This window comes from Rattus rattus, chromosome X (assembly GCF_011064425.1).
Source record: "Rattus rattus isolate New Zealand chromosome X, Rrattus_CSIRO_v1, whole genome shotgun sequence".
Taxonomy (NCBI): Eukaryota; Metazoa; Chordata; class Mammalia; order Rodentia; family Muridae; genus Rattus; species Rattus rattus.
The window spans coordinates 80,426,981-80,449,874 of record NC_046172.1 but is presented as its reverse complement, the minus strand read 5'-3'; positions in this window follow the sequence as shown (position 1 = coordinate 80,449,874).

Here is a 22,894-nt window from a genome sequence, read left to right as displayed (position 1 = left end):
CTGTATGTATGTGGGGTGGATCCCCAAGTGGGGCAGGCTCTGAATGGCCTTTCCTTCAGTCTCTGCCCCAAACTTTGTCTCCATATCTCCTCCTATGAATATTTTTGTTCCCCCTTTTAAGAAGGACTGGAACATCCGCACTTTGGTCATCCTCCCTGAGCTTTAAGTCATCTGTGGATTGTATCTTGGGTAATTCGAGCTTTTGGGCTAATATCCACTTATCAGTGAGTACATACCATGTATGGGTTTTTTTTGGTGATTGGGTTACCTCACTCAGGATGATGTCCCATTTGTGAATTCTTGATCTTAGAGCATAAGTCATTTGGTGTTTTGTTCAGGAAATCAAACAAAATAAATGAACCTAAAGTTAGACAAGAAAAAAAAATTGATAATATTAAAAATTTTCATCAAAGACCACACATCACTTATCCCTTTTAGTTTTATTTCTTATGTCCCTTGGAAGATTTTGTATACTTTTCTTTCTGAAAGTCATGATATGTATGTATTTCAATTTTTTTTCAAATACCTTTTTAATCGTGATTTAGGGAACATAGTATATATTTTAGCACCTGCCTATTTTAAATGTAAAGTTTTATATTTTGTTTTTTATTTTCTAGTTTATTAGAGTTAAACACAATCAAGTTTTTTTTAACATTAATTATATTCATATTCTGGTTGACTCAATCCTCAGAAATATCTTATCTTGCAGTTTTAAAACATTGTATCAATTCAACTACTATCATTCTTACCCATACAGTGTATCCCTTTAACAAGCCCATTTTACTTTATGTTCTGTTTTTATGATAATTTATGTTACTGGAATCAGAGTTTATATTTTATAACAGGACCCATTTAAGTTAGGATATAGTCTCTGACCAAGCCTGCTCAGGCAACAGGGTCTCTCAAGGGAGGAAATGAGGATTAAAGAAACAAAAGACAATTAGACAACACTGTAACATGGCTTCAGCCAAGTGCTGATGCAGGCTTAATTTTCCCCAGTTTGTTTTTATATCATTCTAGGTACATATAAAGAATAGGGTTAGTTCCAGGTCAAGTACATTGTAGTAAAGGAATAAGCAAGGAATAAACAAAATAATCAAGGAACAAACAAAGCATAAACAAAGATCTCATGATATTCAGGGACTTGTTAAAATGATAAAGGTTTTGAACCTACTTTCTTATCCTAGCCCATTGTCAAATTCTTGCCAATATCCTTGAAGCAGTTCCAAGAGCTCTCCACAGTTCTCAAAGTTCATTCACGTTATAATGTGTATAGGGTTTATTTTTTTTTCATTTTATGAAGGTAAATACCAGAATATTCTTCACATTTCCCAACTGGTAAATATTTGGGATATATCAATATCATAGGTACTTCGAATATAATACCATTGTTTTCTACACTGTTCACCTTGTTTTACATTTGGATAAACAATATTATATCCTCTCATTTCTTTTCATTGGCATAAAACTTGCTCTTGAAAAGAAATAAGAAAAACAAGTTCTTTTTTGTATCACACCCAAATTCAACTGTTGGCAGTATCTCATGTTAATAGTTTTACCATAAACCATGGACTAATATAGCTTTACAACTACTGTATATAATATATACATACTTCATTATTTTTATTTTAGACCTCATTTTTAATTGTTTCATGATCTTATCTAAGCTATACCTTAGATATCATAACTTTCTAATTTCCTTTTAGAAATGATGAAGTTTTCATAATATGATTGTGAAAATAAAAATAATATTGATACTTTATCAGAAAGAATCTAAAGTATAAAAGCAAGTGAATGAAAAAAAATAAATTTTAATTAGCTATATGACAGGGATCTAAGTGAAGGATGGGGTTGCTATCCCACACTCAAAACTCTGACCAATAATTCTTTCTGTCTGAAAGAAATGCAGAGATGGAAATGGATCAGAGCCTGAGAAAAGTAGGTCCAGTTATAGGTTCAAAGTGGGATCCAGCTCACAGAGAAGCCCCGAGGCCTGACATCATTACTGAGGCAATGGGGCGCTCACAAAAAGGGACCTACCATGACTGCCCTCCGAAAACCCCAACACCCAACTACTGGATAGAAGCTGCTGACTCCTCTGGTTGAATTAGGGAAAAGATGGAGGAACCTGAGGAGGAAGAGGGCAACCTTGTAGGAGAAACAGCAGTCTCAACTAATTTGAACCCCCAAAATTTCTAAGATACTGGATCACTAATCAGGCAGCATATCTGAGTTGAGATGAGGCCCCCAACATATACAGCAGAGGACTGCCAGGGCTGGGTTCAATCAGAGAAGATGCACCTAATCCTCAAGAGACTGGAGGCTCCAGGGAATTTAGAGGTCTGGTGGGGTTGTTGGGGTGGGAACATCCTTGTGGATATGGGGTAGTGGGGGTGGGGAACAGGTATGGGATGTGAAAATGTTGGGGGTGGGTACTCCAGGAGGGGAGAGAGAATGAGTTTGAGAAAAGCAGTCCTCCCTAACTCTCTGGGGATGCTTTGGGGAAAGAGAAGGAAAATGAATGTACGTTTTTTTGGAGCTCACATAGGGACAGAAGGAGGTTGGGAGACATCCTGTCCCCTTGCTGGCTCCCATTGGAGAAATGCTTTCTGGTTCTGGGTCCTTTAAGTAGGGTATCTGGATCCCTTTGGTGGGACATCTAGTTCTCTCCCTCTATGTCTATTGTCTGTCTTTGGCCTTCCAATCTGTCCTTGTTTGTGTTTTCATTTTGTTGTTTGATTGTTTGTTGTTCTGTGTTTCATGTTAAAAAATGGTTAAAACCTCAGCTATAAAAAACAATGACTTTATGAAATTCGTAGGCAAATGGTTGAACTGGAAAATATCATCCTGGGAGCTAAACAATCACAGAAAGACATACATGGTATAAACTCATTGATAAGTGGCTATTAACCCAAATGCTTGAATTACCCTAGATGCCTAGAACAAATGAAACTCAAGACGGATGATCAAAATGTGAATGCAGATCGCTCCTGAGAGACACATCCAGAATACAGCAAATACAGAGGCGTATGCCAGCAGGAAACCACTGAACTGAGAACAGGACCCCTGTTGAAGGAATCAGAGAAAGAACTGGAAGAGCTTGAAGGAGCCCGAGATCCCATATGTACAGCAATGCCAACCAACCAGAGCTTCAGGACTAAGCCCCTGCCCAAAGACTATATATGGACTAACCCTGACTCTGACCTCATAGGTAGCAATGAATATCCTAGTAAGAGCACCAGTGGAAGGGGGAAGCCCTGGGTCCTGCTAAGACTGAACCCCAGGGAACTAGACTGTTGGGGAGAGGGCAGCAATGGGGAGGGTTGGGAGGGGAACACCCATAAAGGGGAGGGGGGGATGTTTGCTGAAACCGGGAAAGGGAATAACACTTTCTAAAATGTATATAAGAAACACTCAAGTTAATAATAATAATAATAATAATAATAATAATAATAATAATAATAATAATAATAAAAGTAAGTGCTATAAATCCTAAAAAATGGTTAAAACTTTATCTGCTGGTTGTTTACTCCTTGATTTAGTTTTTAACACATTTCAAAAACAAGCAGTCTCAATTGGCCTTTGGAGCTCTGCACCTGTAGCTAAGAGTCTAGGTAAAAGCTGGAGAAGCCCTTCTATGGGCTGAGTTCTGCACATGCAGGTCTTTGAAAAGGGGCCAGCAGCTTCTAGACCTCTATGGTAAGGAAACTGATGGTTTCCCAGAAAAATCTCTGTGATTGTCTTTTATTGGCCTCAACAGGTGACAAATGCTCCCTCTTTAAAATTATAGGGGTAAAAAAAAGTAAGAAAATTGTTTTGGTCTAAATATAAAAAGATGTATATACTTTTTTGACTGGTTTTAAATGTATAAATATGTTATGCATGTCTGGGTTATAGATTATTGGCTTTAAGTTATTCGGCATGGTTAAAATGTGTAACATTAGTAACAAAAAGTTGGCTTAAAACTGGTAATTTCGATGGAGTCATTCTAGACAACATAGGGTATGAGCCAACCCAGAGGGAAACAGGTCTCTAAAGATACCTCAACTTGGGTAATGTTTTATTCTTTATCCTAGAAACCAGACTTATAAAAAAAGATAGGATTTAGGGCAATGTCTCTTTTGTTAGAAACTGCACGTGTGTGCGGAATTGACAGTCAATCTTTTTGTAGCATGAGGGTGATACACTTGGTGTTTATTTTGGAGACTGATTGTTTGTTGGGAGGTTGAGTTTTGCTTTCCAAAGTTGTGGTTGTGCTCTGTTGTCACAAGGAAACTTGAAGATTGTAGTTAAACTGCATTCCATTGGCTGCAGTTTGCAGTTGGGATCACTGGCACAGGACTCTAACTCACACATATTGGTAATTTAAAAAAATCAAAAGCAGTTACAGATTGTTGCAGGGTTTGCAAAAGGGTTGATGAGGCTATGGAACTTGTGAGAGCATTACAGCCTGTTTGGTTAATCCAACTGCCATTTCAGGAGATGCATATAGAATTATTAAGGATTTGGAGGATTTTTCTTTTTTACTATTTCTTTGCATCTTGGTGAATGTAAAGGTTTGCATTTAGTGAGCTTGCTTGTAATTTTGGGGAGCCCATGAAATGATACCATGAGAAAGTTTTTGCAAAGGAATGGCTAATAGCCTTGCATTATGTAAAAAAATTTTGTCTCTGCTTAAATACAAAAGAAGTTAGGACTTTGAATCTTTCATGTATATTATTCATTTTATTGATATTTTATTAGCTGATCACTCTGAAGGAATTTTACTACAAATATTGCTCTTATACAATGAGCTTTTAAATTTTTGGAATAGTTGTTTGCTACAGAAAATATTCAGGCAATATCCTTTTGCAATATTTGGAACATCAGTTATATCCTAAAACAAGGTTTACTAAATTATTTTCAAAAGCTGTTAGATGTTAATTGGCTAAGACCTCACCTTAACCTTACCACAAGAGAGAACTTAAACCTCTGATATTCTTAAGGGGACTACAAACTTAATTCAATTCTATAACTGATGAGGGACAAATAGTTTTGGTGTTAGAGGAAACTTATTAGTCATAACAAATACATTATAGACTATGATCAATTGTTGGTTGTTTGCAGCTACAAATAGTCCTTTGGCCAAAAGGACCATTAATGTGGATTCATCTTTTTTCATCCCAAGGAAGTTTAAAAGTCTATTTTGAAGCTGTTACTGTGTTAATACAGAATATACAGAATTGTAGTATAGAATCTTAAAAGTGTTTTGGAAATAATGTCTTAAGAGCCTGATGAGGGGCCTGGAGAGATGGTTCAGTGGTAAGAGCACTGACTGCTTTTCCAGAGGTCCTGAGTTCAAATCTCAGAAAACCATATGGTGGCCCCCACCATCTGTAATGAGAAGTGATTCCTCTTCTGGTGTGTCTGAAGACACCTACAGTGTACTTATATATAAAAAGTAAACAAAATCTTTAAAAAAATAAAAATGAATTACAAAAACCAGCTGATGAAATATTTATACCTTTATTCCAAACAGCAATCAAATTGGTTATTGTAGAATTGATATTTGCCTTTGCAAGTAAATCTTTTCAGCAAAATTGATAATTTTCCTCTGTGCATGCTTTTTTTATTTCCTAAATTTATGCATGAATAGATAGAAAATGTGTCAATTGCATTTATAGATAGCACATTTAATGAGAAGGTAGCATATGTCATTGATCACATATTTGTTCTTCTGAGTTTCCCCTGTTCCAGCACAGATATTGAACTATATGCTGTAGCCACTGTTTTTGAAAATGTTGAAAAGTCAAGTTTTCAATTTGTATACTGAGAGCCAATATATAGTTTATGGTGTGCAATTGTTGAAATTTTTCCCATTTTAAGGTACTTATAATTTCTTTAATTTACAATTATTTATGCAACATAACTGCATTTAAGAGAAGGTATCCTCCCATTTTATATACCATTAAAGAGCTTATGCGATTGCTAGACTTTTAGTGAGAGAAGTACAGCAGATTTGTGTACCAGGAAGATTTTAGGTCTTTATATAGAACAATTAGCCAATCTCATTCTTACATCAAAAATAGTAATAGCTTGAGACAATAATTTTGTATTTCAGAGAATGGTGTCATATTGTAAAGACTTGTCCTGAATGTCCCCAATTTCTTCCTGTACCACATAAATAGTATTAATCTTCGAGGACTAAGCCCTGTAGTTTTGGCAAATGGGATATCATTTCTGGTTTGGAAAAAATTAAAAAATTTATTTGTGACTATTGACACTTTTCCAGGTTTTCTGGTTGGGGTGGAACTGCTTTTGTCTGAAGAAGCCACTGAAAAATGTAATTAGTTATTATGTACTTTGTTTTTCTATGTTTGGTGTTCCAAATCAGATTAAAAACAAATAATAGAACTGGCTATCTCAGTCAAACATTTGAGACCTTTTGTCAAATTTAATATTACCCATATTATTGGGATTCCCATAATTTCAAGGGCTAGGTATTGTGAAATAGGTATTGTGAACTTAACACAATAATCTTCATAAAGAAAAGGGAGTTATATCCTCATTTCACACAATTATTTAAAAATGCTCTTTTTAAACTTTGATGCCAAGGAATTCCTGGGTGTCTATGGCAACTACAACTAGACATACTTCTGCCTAGGTGAAATGGAAGGATCCACTTATAGCATATGGCCTGATACTGATCAGGTATTTAATTATGGGGGAAGAGGGCACATTTGTGTTTTTCTGCAGCATGCTGCAGGAGTGTGCTAGCTGCCAGAGTGACTAGTGAGACATGCTGATGCTGGGACAAAGAATGATGCTTGACCTATGAGCTTGAGTGCCCTGCCAATGGCAACAGGAAGGCTGTTTGGACATATGTTCCTGACCCACCTTTTTTGATATCTTAGATTGACAAGCTGCCTTTGCTTAAAATTTTAGACCTATGGGACATAGAACATGGAGACTGTGAAACTGCCTTCAAAAAGATCAAAAATAGAAGTTAAGACTCTTCTTTCCTTTTTGACCAGTTATTCTGACCCAGTCATGGACTGGTCTGGAAATCAGTCCAATATTAGAAATGACAGTCTTCATTTGAAGACTGATTCTGACATTTTCAGAGACATTTAAAATTGATAAATTGGGTTTTGTATGACGTTACATTTGCAGTGGATAAAATTAATACAGGATCTGGATTTTGAAAAAAATGATAGTGTATGTGTTTAAATTCCTAAATTCTTTTTATTAATTAGTCATGTTAAAATTTTGTTTCTTCCACAGTATTTAATGTAAGTTGTATTTGATTGCAAACTCTCTAAATTATGTTAATGTGTCTCAAGTCTGATGATGTCTGCTACGATGATCTTATCAACCAGCTTTTTGTTTTATTGTTTGTGAATATTATAGGACCCTGGTATTTGATAAAGGCTTGCAAATATTGGGAGAAGTGAGTTTGCTTTTAAGCAGAAGCAATAGGATAGTGTGCTTGATTATTGCTGGTATAGTGGTATAGCTATTTAATAGCACTGTTGCTTTTGACACAAGAAGTTAAGACAGTTACTTTTTATTAATCATTTAGCAAAAAATGTTACCAATGTTTTGAGTATTCAAAAGGATTTAGATAGGCATCTGAACAATGGATTGGTGCTCTTTATGATACTATTCAAATTATTGAGAGGGAGCCTAGGAGTTTAAGAGTAGGAAGCCATCTTGAGTATCATGCCAATACTAATGGATTTGTCTTACTTTTAAACTTACAACAGTGGTCACTATAATTGGGAAAAGGTTCAAAGACACTTGCAGGGTATTTGACATAATTCTAACACCTCTCTGGATGTTTCAACTTTATGTACTGAGATTATAAATTTAAAAAATGCTGCCCTCTGAGCTTTGATGCTGGATATTGCTATGGCAAGATTATTTATGACCTGAGGACAAACTTTCCATCTTTTGTCAAGCTTCAAGAATGGCATATATAACTTGATTATGCTAGTCCTTCTTGTCCTGGGAATATTTTATTCTTCTCATTGTGATAAAGTTTCGCCTTTAATAAATATCAATATGTTGACCACCAAAATACATGGCTTGAAACTAAATATGGACCCCACAGAGTTCTTAATCTAGGAGACTGGCGCTTAGGACGGGTAATATATGCAATAGAGACTTACCATCCTAAAACAGACTAGCATTGCTTTTGATAATGCATATTCCATGAGACAGGTAAGTAAGACATTCTGCATTCTTGTCACATTGGACCTAAGACAGGCCAGTCTTGTTTTTTAAAATAAATAAGGAAGGGGTTGGAGAGCCTTGGGGCCACTTGTTTAGACACTTGGCTGAGTTGAGCATTGGATCAGGACAAAGAAAGAAGCTCAGGGCAGAAATTGGTTTGGGGCTTGGGCCAGAAATGGGCCCTGATTAAGAACATTTATATTTGAGTTAATGCAAAAGCTCAGAGCAGGCTCAGTGAAAGTGTGGCAGTCTTTGTCTTGGTCATCCTGACTAGCCCCTAAATAGGTGCTACAGGAGCGTTGCTTGTTCCTTGACCCAGAACTGATCTTATTATTCTGCATGTAATTAAAGTGGTACAAAAACAGATTGGAAAATAAAAACATCTGCTTCAGTCTCAAAACTGGGCTGGAGTCATGCTAAATGTTGTCTAACTGTCTTTTTTTCTTTTCAATCTTACTGCTGCCCCAGAGAACCTGCTTTTGACTGACTGAGCTGGTTGTTTGGGGAAAAGAGTATACACGGGGGACCTATGGCTCTAACTGCATATGTAGAAGAGGGTAGCATTGTCTGGGGATCAGGTAGGAGGATAAACCCTTGGTCCTGTAAAGGCTGGATGGCCCAGTGTAGGGGAATACCAGGGCAAGTGGGTGGTTGGGAGGGGGGAGTATCTCATAGAGTAGGGGGAGGGGTGAGGGAAAAGGATACAACATTTGAAATGTAAACATAAAACTATCCAAAAAAATTAATAAATAAATGAAAAGCACAGTGGAGTGTCTCATATACTCACAATGGTAGCTCTGATACATGTCAGCAGATAACAAGTGTCATTGTGCTGTGGAGAATTATATCATACATCAGGGGGGACAATGGAAAAATTGCAGGTATTTTGTAATATAGTTTTAACTATTCCTAAATTTAAACAGTTATATGATGCAGCAATTTATTCTGAAATATATATCCAGAGAATGAAAAGCATATATCAACACAAGCTCTATATAAAATGCCCACAGCAGAAAATCATGAAGGAATAGTTTTGTGTTTCATGTGTTTCATGTGGTTTTAATTTTTTCTACAAATTTTCTTATCTTGAAAAATTATTTTGATATAATTATCCCATATGAATTTATTCTTCTGATGGAATTAAAATAAATATTATATAACTTTTACAAAGAAATCCAATTTTACTAATATAATATTCACCTATTACTATTAGGTAATGAACTTGAGAGAATTTTAGATGATGTTCTTGTTTGGTCTGAATACTTTTCACATGTCAAATGTACACACTACACATGCACTCTACATATATGCAGGATTTGGGCATTTGTTTTCTTCCTACATTTTTTATTATATTTATTTATTTATTTATTTATTTATTCACTGTTATTTTATTTATTTACATTTCAAATGTTGTCCTTCTTCCTGATTTCCTCCACAAACCCCTCATCCCATCCACACTCCTTTTGCCCCACTCTTGCCTCATTGCTCTAGAATCCCCCTTTTATGTTGAGGCATCAAGTCTCTACAGGACTAAAAGGTGTGTCCCCTCACATTGATGCCAAATAAGTCAATCCTCTGGTTATATATATGTAGCAAGAACCAAGGGTCCCTTCCTGTATACACTTTGTTGGTGGTTTAGTCCCTGGGAACCTTGGGGGTCCAGTTATTTTGATAGTGTTGTTCTTCCTATGGGGGTTGAAATCTCCTTCAGTCCTTTAATCCTTCCCCTATCTCCTCCATTGATGTCCCCTGACCTCGGGTCTGATGAGGGCTGGGCATCTGCATCTGTATTTGTTTTCTTCTTTTTTTTTATTTTTTTTTTTTTTGGTTCGGTTTATTTATTGGTGGTGTTTTTGTCTTTTCTGCAAACTAGATTTTCTCCTCCTAATATATTCCAATCTTGCTCAGCCATTTTTTTTCTTCCTCTACCTCCCACCAATCCCACCTTTCCTCCCCCTGCTGATCTCTCCTCTCTGTTTCTTTTTTTTTAGAAGGCTCCAAGAGAGGACAACCAAACAGAACAAAACAAGACAGAGTAAGTCCTCCATAGAGGTTGGACTTAGATAATAAAAAAAAATAAAATTCTTAAAATCAGGCAAAAGAATCAGAGTATCATCATCTATTCCCACTGTTAGTCTCACAAGAATCCCAAGCTATGAGCCATAGTACATACACAGAGGGACATCTTTTCACACAGGCTTTTTATCCCTCCCAAGCTTTCCTCTATATGCACTGTCCTTCCCATACTTTTTATAGCTAAATGTTCAAACCCAGATTTTACCATTTCCCTTCATATCCTACTATCTTTCTTTTCTAGGCCTATAATTTTGTTGACTTTTTATTAGATGTACACAAGTTTATAATATTGATATATGCATATATATCACCATATGTGATATATGTACATATATATTATATCGATATTATTTCTGAATAATATTATATGTGTGTGGATCTATTAGTGATATTATTTCACAAAGTTCTGTCAAATTTTTAAAATATTTATTATAACTCAAGCTATTGTTTTATTTGTTCAATTTTTTCTTTCTTGATATTCTCCTAATATTATTAATAGATGCAAATACTCCAAAAATGTTGGAGATGAAAAAAGTCCCAAATCCTCAAATAGTTCTGATTTAGGCAGCTTGCTTAGATGATATTCAACTCAAATTTTGTGTGCAAATGTTTGCTTTAGAAGTGTTTCAAGTATTCCATCAGTAATTCATTAATAAAAGAAAATGTCACCAACCTTCTGAAAGGAGAGATCTGAAACAAAGCAGCATCCCAAGCAAAGGAGATATGCAAGAACGTACAAGATAAGAGAAAAAGTACACTGTCAAAAGAACATTACCTATAGAGTATTTCAGTAATTATAAACAAAACAAATGAATGTAAAAGAAAAAGCTTGGAAATTGATAAAGTATAAAAAAACTGTAGAAAATAGGATTAATAATTGAAAAAGCTGATTGCTCAATAGTATTGAGGACTTACATTATCAAAACATATGAAAAAACAAAGCTTCTGTTATTCTACAGAAATGTTTTATTGTGGTAAAAACTCATAACGAAAAACCATCTCCTATCAATAAAATATATGCCATTGTATTTCATTCTATATACAACATTTACATCAGATCGCATGATTTATTTTCTATACCTTTATGAATGACTCTGTGACTCATTTAAGAATAAGTTCATGTTTCTGTCCTATATCTTGCATCAGTGTCCATTCTTCCTTTTATTTGCATCAGTTTTATTATCCTCGTTGTCTTGTATGAGCGTATATTAAAGTATTTATCTGGTCTGTATTGATTATTTCATTAGTAGCAAATTTAAAAAGATAAGTCACATTGTATCATAAGATAGAATTCATTCAGAAACAAAATAAAGCAAATACAAAAACAAAAATTCTGTCTTTATTTGCTTAGGGATTTTGTTTTGTTTTGTTTTTTGTTTGTTTTGTTTTAACTCAGTTTCACTCTGTATTCCAGAAAATTTGAACTTCACTTCTTTAACCAAAAAATCTCCTGCTAAGATTATTGATATTTTATATATTCCTTGGAGAACAGCTATTTAATTATGTGCCTGCTGTTTAGACGTTATTTTTTGTAGCCATTTAATCTGGAGAGAGATTTTTTGTAAACTTTTAATGCAAACTCTTATTTATACATAATTTGCTAAATATTTCATTTCATTCATCAACCTGCCCATTCATAATGGTGATTGGTTCCCAATGAGCAGAAGTGTCTAAGTTCAATATAGTTTCATTTTGCTCAGGTTTTGTTTAGTCACTTGTGTTTTTTACTATACCCAAATCTTTAGCAAATATTTGAATATACCACTACATTTTTGTTTTTTCCATATTATAAAATATGGCCCAGAAGTGCTAAACTGACATAGTAAGTGTACTTTTGATTCCTATTGGATGATCATGTTGATATTCCTTGTGTAGTACACGTGATTAAGGAAGTGCCTAATATATACCCATGCCTGGCTATCTTCTAGAGCATACCATATAGCCTACTTAATTACTGAGCACTCTATGATGAAAACAATACAACATGTGTTCTATAACATTGTAATTCAGCAACCAATAGAATCCTGTTGAGGTTAAGGGATCGGTTATTGAAAATGAAGCCTCAAGTAATCTATATTAAAAGGAAGAGTCCAAAATTAACATGACTTGTAAATGGTATCTGTTCTCAACAAACTCAAATAATAAACTGGAGAGACTAGACTATTAAAAGTTTTCAGTGAGGTGACTGACTATCTGAGTATAGAAATCAGTATATTTTGTAGAAATAACTAGCTTAAAATATAATTTAAATTTTTTTTTCAATTTTCGGTGGCCACAAAACATCAAAAACATAGAAATTAGTTCAATAAATAACATGTAAATATTGTACAGAGAAAGCTAATTAACTCAGTTGAGACAAAAATGATGTGAATACATCAGTCCATTAGTTGTCTTTAGAAACTATGCAATAAAAATAATGCCAAATCACACAAATAAAATTATTAATGTGATGTAACAGCACATGAATTTATGTAATACAAAAATTACAAAATCAGAATAGGATTTATGTGCAAAAATAGAGATTAAAAAAGTTCTGAAAATGTGGGCAAGTTGTTTCTATTATTAAAACTCATCACAAAACTGTAGTAATTATGTGATATGTAACTGGCTCATGACTAGACTGACAGATTGGTGCAAGTAAAAGCAGCAAAAAAGCAATAATTCCAATATAGATTACTTAAAATAGAATTTGAGGTTGGTTATTTTCCATGAACTTAAATATTATAGACTCTCAAGGAAACTGGATTAAAATTGGTTGGTTAATAGCCCTATACTCAGGTATGATAACAATTAATATTAAACAAATTAACAATTCCTTTTGGCTGCCTAGTCCATATGATAGCTATGTAGACAGACAGATAGATAAATAATAAATGTGGGATAGACTGGTTTAGATAACGAAAAAAGATTATTAGGTGTGTTTAGTGATTATATTATAGACTCTTGATTTTTCTATATTAAATTTACTAATGAAAAATTAAGAGTTGTGAATTATTCTTCAGAGATTTATTCTAAATCTTAATGTTTTATATTTAAATAGAATCAGGTTCAGAGATTTGTTCCTTCTTTTCAGTAATTCATTTATACATTCCTGAATGCACATTTCTGTGGAAAATATTTTAGGAATTATAAATTGCCTTTTAAAAGAAATACAGTAATCTTCATTGTGATAGATAATACTCCCTGTTTAAGTAGGTTTTTCTCAGTTCCATGGGAAAGATAATTTGATTATGTTTTATTCTGGATTACAAAATTTTGTAGTTCTGTTAAATGTTTTCATGTTTGAAAGATGGACACATTTGTTTTAATTATCTCAATACCATTCTCATCTAAATACATTTTTACTATGTATTAGAAATTCAATTAAAAAAAAAACGACATTGATAAGTAAAACTAAAGCACTTACCACATGTTTTGATAGGGAGTTTTTCATTAACTAATAATAAGGCCAGATGTTATTAATTATATTTCAATGTAACTTACTATAAATAACTATTAAAATTAATACTATAGATTTGCAATTCACATATAAAGCAAAACTTGAGATCAAATATGAAAACAAAGGCAAAGAGAATTATACTTAATGGTAGGACAGGAAGCAGTATGGGAAGCAGTAATAGGTAAGCTTGAGTAAAGCAATTTTTGAGTATTTCTTTTAGTTTAAACTTACAACTAAAATATATCTAGGAAATAGAAGTATGAAGATGGATTATTTTCTCAATAATGAGGAATTAGGAACACTGACTGAAGGAGAAATAGAAAATCATATCAAACGTAGTCACTGAAAACACTAATGAATATTCAAAACTCATCTCTACAACATTGTGCATTATGTTCTAGTCAGCATTCTGATTACAGATAAATCCTATCATATGAAAATTATTAAACTGTATAGATGTTAAAAATTGCTATAATTTGAGTCTTTGTTTCTGTGATGAAGCACTGGGCAAAAGCAACATAGGAAGGAAAAGCTTCATTACATTTTACAGGTTATAGTTTAATCCTTCAGGAAAGTCAGGACAGGAACTCCAGTAAGGCAGAAAATGAAGCAGAGAACATGGAGAACTGTTGCTTATTGGCTTACCCTCAATATCATCTTACATTTCTTATACAGTCTATGTCAGAGGTTCTCAACTTTCCTAACACTGTTATCTTTTAAAACATTTCCTCATGCTGTGGTGACCTTGATCCATAAAATTATTTTTGTTGCTACTTTATAACTGTAATTTTGCCATTCTTGTGAATCACAATGTAAATATCTGGGTGTTTCAATGGTCTTATGAAGAACCAGCTTGTTGTCATTTTGGTCTTAAAAGTTACCTTAGACTGAACCCCCAGTGAACTAGATTGTTGGGGGGAGAGCGGCAATGGGGGAGGATGGGGAGGGGAACACCCATAAAGAAGGGGAGGGGGAGGGATTAGGGGGATGTTTTCCTCGAAGCCGGGAAAGGAATAATACTCGAAATGTAAATAAGAAATACTCAAGTTAATAAAAAAAAAACTCAAAAAAAAGTTACCTTAGAGTAAACACAAGCTATGTTCATTGCTGTTTATAATTAAACCTCTGTTTCTCAAGGATTAGACAATACCCAACTTGTAACGTTTTCTGTTCTGGATGTTCCATGAATAGCAATTGTGTCTTTGTTTCAAAAAGTTATTTATAACCAACATAGCACCCTACCTTTGTTTCTACTGGTTGTAGTGCTCTGAAGTGCTCGCCCTATCTCTCACTGGTGGCAGCACTCCAGATAGAAGACCCTGAATTTTGCCTAGGCAGCACAGTTTGGAAAGGTTTCCCTAGAGTCAGGAGAATAGAAGAGCAGGTCCTGCACTTTGCAGGACAGCAAGGACAGCAGAGCAGACCTTGTCCTAGTGGTGACAACATGGGTGAATCTGTCCTGAGAACTAGGATGCAGGAGGGCTGGCCCCACCACTCCTTTGCACAGGCACAGAGGTGATTTCCTTCCTCCTCTCCTTTTGGCACCTGCAACAGTTAATGAGAGTTGGCCAAGGGATCATGAGAGAGGCGGTGCTGACCCTGCCACTTGTCAGGTGGCCTAGGCAACAGAGTGATGTTCTCCCTCTATTGCTCCCAGACAATTGAAGCAGTCCAGAGAGCTGTCCCCAGTCCATGAGAGCAGGAGAGCTAGTCCTGCCTCCTTACTGGCTATAACGCTTGGGAGAGCAGACCCCTGCTGGTAGAGGGGATGCAAATGAGTCTGAGTCTGTACCATGGGTATGTACATGGGAGACTCCACTGTCTTTCCTTAGTTGGAGAGGGTGAAAGTGGAAACCCTCTCCCCACCTGTTCCTTGCCACCTGGGGGTAGCTGGTGTTAATGGCAAAGTTGAGCCAGCCCTGAGATTTTGAGAACCTAAAAGTTAGCCTATTCCCTTAGTCAACTGCAGCACCTCAGAGAGTGGGCTTTGCAACTTGACACAAAAGAACTGGGTCTGGAGGTGTGTGTTTGGGTAAGCCAGGCAGGAAAAGGAAAGAGCAACCTTGCCTCCTGCTGATGGCAGCATTGGCTGGCCTATCTGGAGCAATGCTACAGAGCTTGTGTTTGCTGTATAGATAAAGGAGAGCTAGAAGTCTGACGAGCTGGTTCAACTACCAAGGAGGCCAAGATCTAAGGCTCTGAACTGACCTACCCCCAAATCTATATCATCTCTGAATCGTTGGGGCACATCAAAGGACCAGTCCTGCTGATCCAAACCTACATGATCTCCATGACACAGGGCAACATGTCCTGGTGAGGATCCAACACGTATGATGTTACAGAAGCAAGAGACCTCAAAACAAACCAATAATACATTGCAATGAATATTTGCAAGTGAAGATGTGTGGACACAGGGTATACTGTGATATACAACAGCTTTAATATTGAGATGTTTTTCTATACTGTGTTTTATTTATTTATTTATTTATTTATTTATTTATTTTTATTGTGTGTGTGTTTTTATTTTGTGTTGCAAGAGTAGAGGGCACATGTGAAGGGACTGGGAAACATGGCATGAAACTCAGAAAGAATCAATTAAATGTTAAAAATTTTTCTTTTAAAGGAGATCATTTATTTATTTATTTATTTATTTATTTATTTATTATTTACATCTCAGATTTTATTCCCTTCCATACAACCTCCAACTGTTTCTACATCCCATACCTCCTCCCTATCCCCCCCAACCCTGTTTCCACAAGAATATCCCCACCAGAACTCTAAACTTTCTGAGGCCTCCAATCTCTTGAGAGTTAGGTGCATCTTCTCCAAAATTACTCTGACCCGGGATTCTCTCCTATTTTATGTATTGGGGGCCCTCATCTCAGCTGGTGTATGCTGCCTGGTTGGTGATCCAGTGTCTGAGAGATCTTAGGAATCCAGGTTAATTGAGACTGCTGGTTCTCCTACAGGGGTTGCTACATGCTTAGCTTCCTCCAGCTTTCCCTAATTCAACCCACATGGGTCAGCAGATTCTGTTCATTGGCGGTGTACACATTCTGCATCTGACTCTTCTTCAGCTGCTTGTTGGGTCTTTTTGGAGGCAAGTTACATTTTGTGAGCACCCCATAGCTTCAGTAATGGTGTCAGGGATTGGGGCCTCCCTTGAGCTGGATCCCACTTTGGGCCTGTCGCTGGACCTTCTTTTCCTCAGGTTCTTCCCCATTTCCATCCCTACGCATTTCTTTCAGACAGGAAGAATCACATCAGAGCTTTTGACTGGGGGATAGCAACTTATCCCTCACTTGATGCCCTGTCTTTCTGCTGGAGGTGGGCTCAATAAGTTACCTCTCCCCACTGTAGGGGCATTTCATCTAGGGGTCATCCCCTTTGAGTCCTGAGAGTCTTTTACTTCTCAGGTCTCTGGCACATTTTGGAGGGTCCTCCCACCTCCTTTCTCAGAAGGTCACCTGTTTCCATTTTTTTGCTGGTCCTCAGGCTTCAGTCCTTTCCCACCCAATACCAGATCATGATCCCCTTTTCCCCACCCCCATCTCCTTTCCTTCTCCTGTCCCTCCCTTACTGTGGTTGATTTCTTCTCCCTCCCAAGTAGAACTGAGGTGTCCTCACTTGAGCCCTTTAGCTTGTTGTCATTTTTGAGTTCTGGGGACTGTATCTTGTATTCTGTGGCCTCTTATGTGCATTATCCACTTATTAGTGAGAACATACCATGCATGCCCTTTTGGGTCTGAGTTTACTCACTTAGGATAATATCAACAAAAACTCAGGATATCCTCATTCATTAGGCTGAGTAGTATTCCATTGTGTAAATGAACTACATTTTCTGTATTCATTCTTCTGCTGTGGGACATCTGGTTTATTTTCAACTCTAGGGCTATCACAAATAAGTGCATATGAACACAGTGGAACATGTGGGCCCTGTAGGGCATGGTGGGGGCATCTTTTGCATATATTCCCAAGAGTAGTATTTTATGAGTCTTTATGTGGTCTCATTTCCAATTTTCTGAGGAATCTCCTAATTGATTTTTCAGAATGGTTGTAGCATCAGGTTTGCGAATTCCACCGCAATGGAGGAGTATTCCTCTTTCTCCACTGCCTCACCAACATGTGTTGTCACCTGAGGTTTTGGTCTTAGCCATCCTGACTGGTGTAAAGTGGAATTTCATGCTTTGTTTTGATTTTGCATTTCTGATCACTAAACATTTTGAACATTTCTTTTAGGTGCTTTTTCAGTCATTCAAGATTCTTCTGTTGTGAATTCTTGGTTTAGTTTTATACTCAATTTTTTGATCTGGCAGTTTGGTTTTTTGGAGGTTAATTTCTTAAAGTCTTCTATTATAGTCATGCAATGTGATTTTAAATTCAAATCTAGCCTTTCTGGTGTGTTGGGGTATCCATAACTTGCTGTGGTGGGAGAACTGGGTTCTGATGATGCCATGCAGTCTTGGTTTCTGTTGCTTAGGTTTTTGTACTTGCATCTCGCCATCTGGTTATCTCTGACATGAGTTGATCTTGCTGTCTCTAACTGGAGGATGTCCCTCCTTTGAGCCTGTGAGCCCATGATTTTAGGAATGAGAACACTCTTGGCAGACCATGAAGGGGACCCATGGCTATAACTGCATAATTAGCAGAGGATGGCATTGTCTTGCATCAATAGCAGGAGAAGCCCTTGGTCCTGTGAATGTTCTTTTCCCCAGTAGTGGAATGCCAGGGTGTTGAGGTATGAGTAGGTGGGTGGGAGTGGGAACATGCTCACAGAAGCAGGAGAAAGAGGAATGGGAAAGGGGGTAACCAAGAAAGAGGATAACATTTGAAATCTAAGTACATAAACTATACAATAAAAAAGAGGGAAAAAAGTTAAAAATATTTCAATGTCTCTTTAAATTATCAAAATGTAGGGCTGTAAAAATGGGAAAGCATTTAAGAGCATTTTGGATTCTCTGTATCTTTCAACTGCCTGAAAATCATTCAATAAACCCCAGAGTAACATGCTGGTGAGGATGTGGAGAAAGAGGAAGACTCCTCCATTGCTGGTATAACCACTCTGGAAATCAATCTGGTAATTCCTCAGAAATTTGGAAATCAATCTACCTGAAGACCCACCTATACCACTATACCACTCCTGGTCATATACTCAAAAATGCTCTACCACAGCACAATGACACATGCTCTATAATGTTCATATTTATAATATGTTCAATTATTCACAATAGCCAGAAACTAGAAACAACCCAAATACAGATATCCCTCAACTGAAGAGTAGATACAGAAAATGAGGTTCATTTGCACAATGGCATACTATTCAGCTATTAAAAACAGCACATCTTGAGTGAGGTAACCAGATCCAAAAGGACATGCATGATATTTACTAATTGATAACAGGATATTAGTTAAAAAGTACAGAATATCCACGATATAACCCACAGACCCTAAGAAATTAAACAGGAAGGGAGGACCAAATGAAGATGCTTTGATTCCACTTAAAAGGGGAACAAATTAATCACAGGAGACAGAGAGAGGGATCTAGGTGGGAGAGGAAAAAGAGGGGCAGGAGCAGGTATGGGAGAGACAGGAGAGAAGCCAGGACCAGGAGAATGAATGGAAATATGCAGCTGTGGGGGATTCGATGGGGGGATCCTCTAGAAAGTTCCAAAGACCTGGTTTATGAGGGCAGCTCAGGATTCAGTAGGGATGACCTTAACCTAAGTGCCCAGCAGTAGGGAGATGGAATCTGAAAAGAGTACCTCCAGTAGACACACAAACCATGAGTGGAGGGATGGGGTCACCAACCTACCTCAAAATATTTAACCCAGAATTGTTCCTGTCTAAAAGAAATGCATGGACAAATTGGAGCAGAGATTAAAGAAAAGGCCATCCAGTGACTAGACCAACTTGGGATCTATTCCATGCATAGGTACCAAACCCTGACACTATTACTGATGTGCTTGTAGACAGGAACCTAGCATGGCTGTCCTCTGAGAGTCTGTACCAGCAGCTGACTGAGACAGATACAGATACTTAGAGTCAACCGCTGGAATGAGGTCGAGGACCTGTGTGGAAGAGTAAAGAAACTGAAGAGGATGACAACCCCATAGGAAGACCAACAGGGTCAACTAACCAGGGCCCCTAGGAGCTCCCAAAGACTAAGCCAGCAATCAAAGAGCATACATGGGCTAGTTAGTGGCTCCTGGCACATATGTCTGGCCTGTGGTAGTGGATGTACCTAATACTGAAGAGACTTGATGCCCCAGGAAGGGGAATGTGGGGGAGTGGTAAAGTGTGGAACGCCCTCTCAGAGGCAAAGGGAAAGACAGATAATGTGAAGAATTCTTGGAGGTGGGACTGGGAAGAGGGGGAACATTTGGAATGTAAATAAAACAATTGAAAACAGATCACTTTATTTCCAAAACAAAATTTTGAAGTTATTGGGTCACTAATCAGTTTCCTTCAACAAAATATGATTGTGAATGTATCTAAGCCATGTGTGAATGCTGACTGCCCTATCCTTCCTCCCACTACTATCAATTTTTGCTTCAAAAGATGCTGCTTTACCAAATTCCTTTGATATTGTTCACTTAGCTGTTGTGAGTCAAAATGATTTGATTTCCACATCTCTATGAATCAATCTTAATGAAAAACAGAGATTTCTACATTTGGTTATGTGTTAACATTACTCTTGTTGGTAAAACCTCTATGATTGAGTGAAATACCAGATCATGTAAAATGAAGAGCAAAAGTAATCCCCAGGTGAAGATAGCTTTAAAGATTTCCAACTGATGCATTCTATTCCAGCATACATTCCAGGTGGAGTTTCTCTGTGAGAGGTTTATCTTTTGTAGCCTCTATGGCTTCTGAGACATGCGGTATATGAATACGTTCTACCACCATGACATCAACCAATCACATTCCTGAGGAAATCCTTGGATCTCTCATAAGTGTATTACATCTTCTTTTGTTATTTTACTGTTCTAACACCATTAATTCCAAATAGATGATAAGACCTTAGGGTTCTCATGTAAAAGATATAGAAATGCACTTAAACATACACAATATGTTAAGTACTAATGAGATGGATGCAGATGAAATAAAAACTTTCACAAAGGTGACAGCTGGGGCTGAATTTGGAAATCACTCATACTTAATTTAAGATGGAAGAAACAAAAATAAAAATCCGTATGGAGAAATGTCTGATTTAAAGATTAAAAAATAACCACTATGACCAAGGATAAGATGAGGCATCAGAAGCAATCACTCTGGCTTTAAAATTTAATGATCATAAAAAATAAAAATCTCACCTTGGTGAGGGAGACCTAGAGAGAGGAACTATAAGACACAGTGACTCTGAGGGTGCAAATAAGAAAAGTTTTAAATTGGAAGATGTAATCATGGCAATACAAGGAGAGAAGGGATGGAGACTGGATAATTTACATTAAAATGTATGAAACACCCATAGACTATTATCAAGTAGGCTTCATCCCAGTGATGCAAGCATGTTCAACATATGAAAATCCATAAAAATAACCCATAATCCATATAAACTAACTGAAAAAAAATCACATGATAATCTCATTAGATGCTGAAAAAGCCTGTGACAAAACTCAACAACTCTTCATGTTAAAATTATTAGAGAGATCAGGGATACAAGGCACATACCTAAACATAATCAAAGCAATATACACCAAGCCAATAGGCAACATCAAACTAAATAGAGAAAAAACTTAAAGAAATTCCATTAAAATCATGGAAGAGACCAGGTTGGCTACTCTGTCACTATATATTCAATATAGTTCTTGGAAATTTAGACAAAACCAGTATGACAACTAAAGAAGATCAGGAAAATACAAATTGAAAAGGAAGAAGACAAAGTATCACTATTTGCAGGTGATATGATAAACCTCCAAAAATTCTACTAGAGAAATCCTACAGCTAAAAACTTTCAACAAAAGTAGCCTGAATACAAAATTAACTATCAGTAAATTTTCTTTTGATAAATGGCAAAATGTACCAAAAGAGAAACTAGGAAACACCACTCTTTACATTGCCACAAATAATATAAGACACCTTATATTATCTATATTATTGTGCAACTCTAAAAATGAAAGATCTGATGATAAGAACTTTCAAAGTTCCTGAAGAAAGACATTGAAGAAGGTATCAGAAGATGGAAAAATCTACAAACTCGTGGATAGGTAGGATTAACATAGTGAGAATGGTCATCTTATCAAAAGAAATGTACAGATTCAGTGCAGTCAACATCAAAATCCCAATTTTTATAGACTTTTAAAGAGAAATTTCAACTTGCATGGACAAAAAGCCAAAGATACCCCAAACAATCATGAACAATAAAAGAACTTTGGGAGGAATCACTATTTGACCTCAAAGAGCAATACAGAGCAACAGTGATAAAATCTACACAGTATTGGTGAAGAAACAAACATGTTGATTAAGGCAATCAAACTTAAAACCAGAAAATAAATCCACAGAACTATAGGCACTTCATTTTTCGATAAAAGAAGCCAACACTAAAGAATGGAAAAAAGAAGCATCTTCAATAAATGGTGCTGGACTAACTGAACCATATACTACATGTAGAAGCATGAAAAACAGATCCATATTTATCAGTGAATCAACAACCTCAACATAAAACTGAGTACACTAAAGTTCATAGAGGAGAGTAGCAAATGCTTGAATGAACTGTTACAGGAGACAATTTCCTAAACAGAATATCAGTGGCTCAGATTCAACAATTGGTAATACACCTTATGCAAAACAAAAAACTTTGGGTAAGATTAAAGTACACTGTCAAAAACATCAGCCAAACTTTGGAAAGGTTGCAATCCTGCACCTCACAGAGGGCTAATATCCAAAATTATAAACATCTCAAGAAGTTAGACACCAACAACCCAAATAGCCTACACAGCTAAACAGAAAATTCTCTACAGAGGAATCTCAAATGGCCAAGAAATATTTAGAGAAATGTCCAAAGTCCTGGTCATCAGGAGAAATGCAACTCAAAACAACCTGAGATTCGCCTATACTCTTTTATGCTTGCAGACAAGAGCCTAGTATAACTGACCTTTGAGAGTTCCACCAGCATCCAATGAAACAGATCTAGAGACCCACAACCAAACATTGGACAGAGCTCAG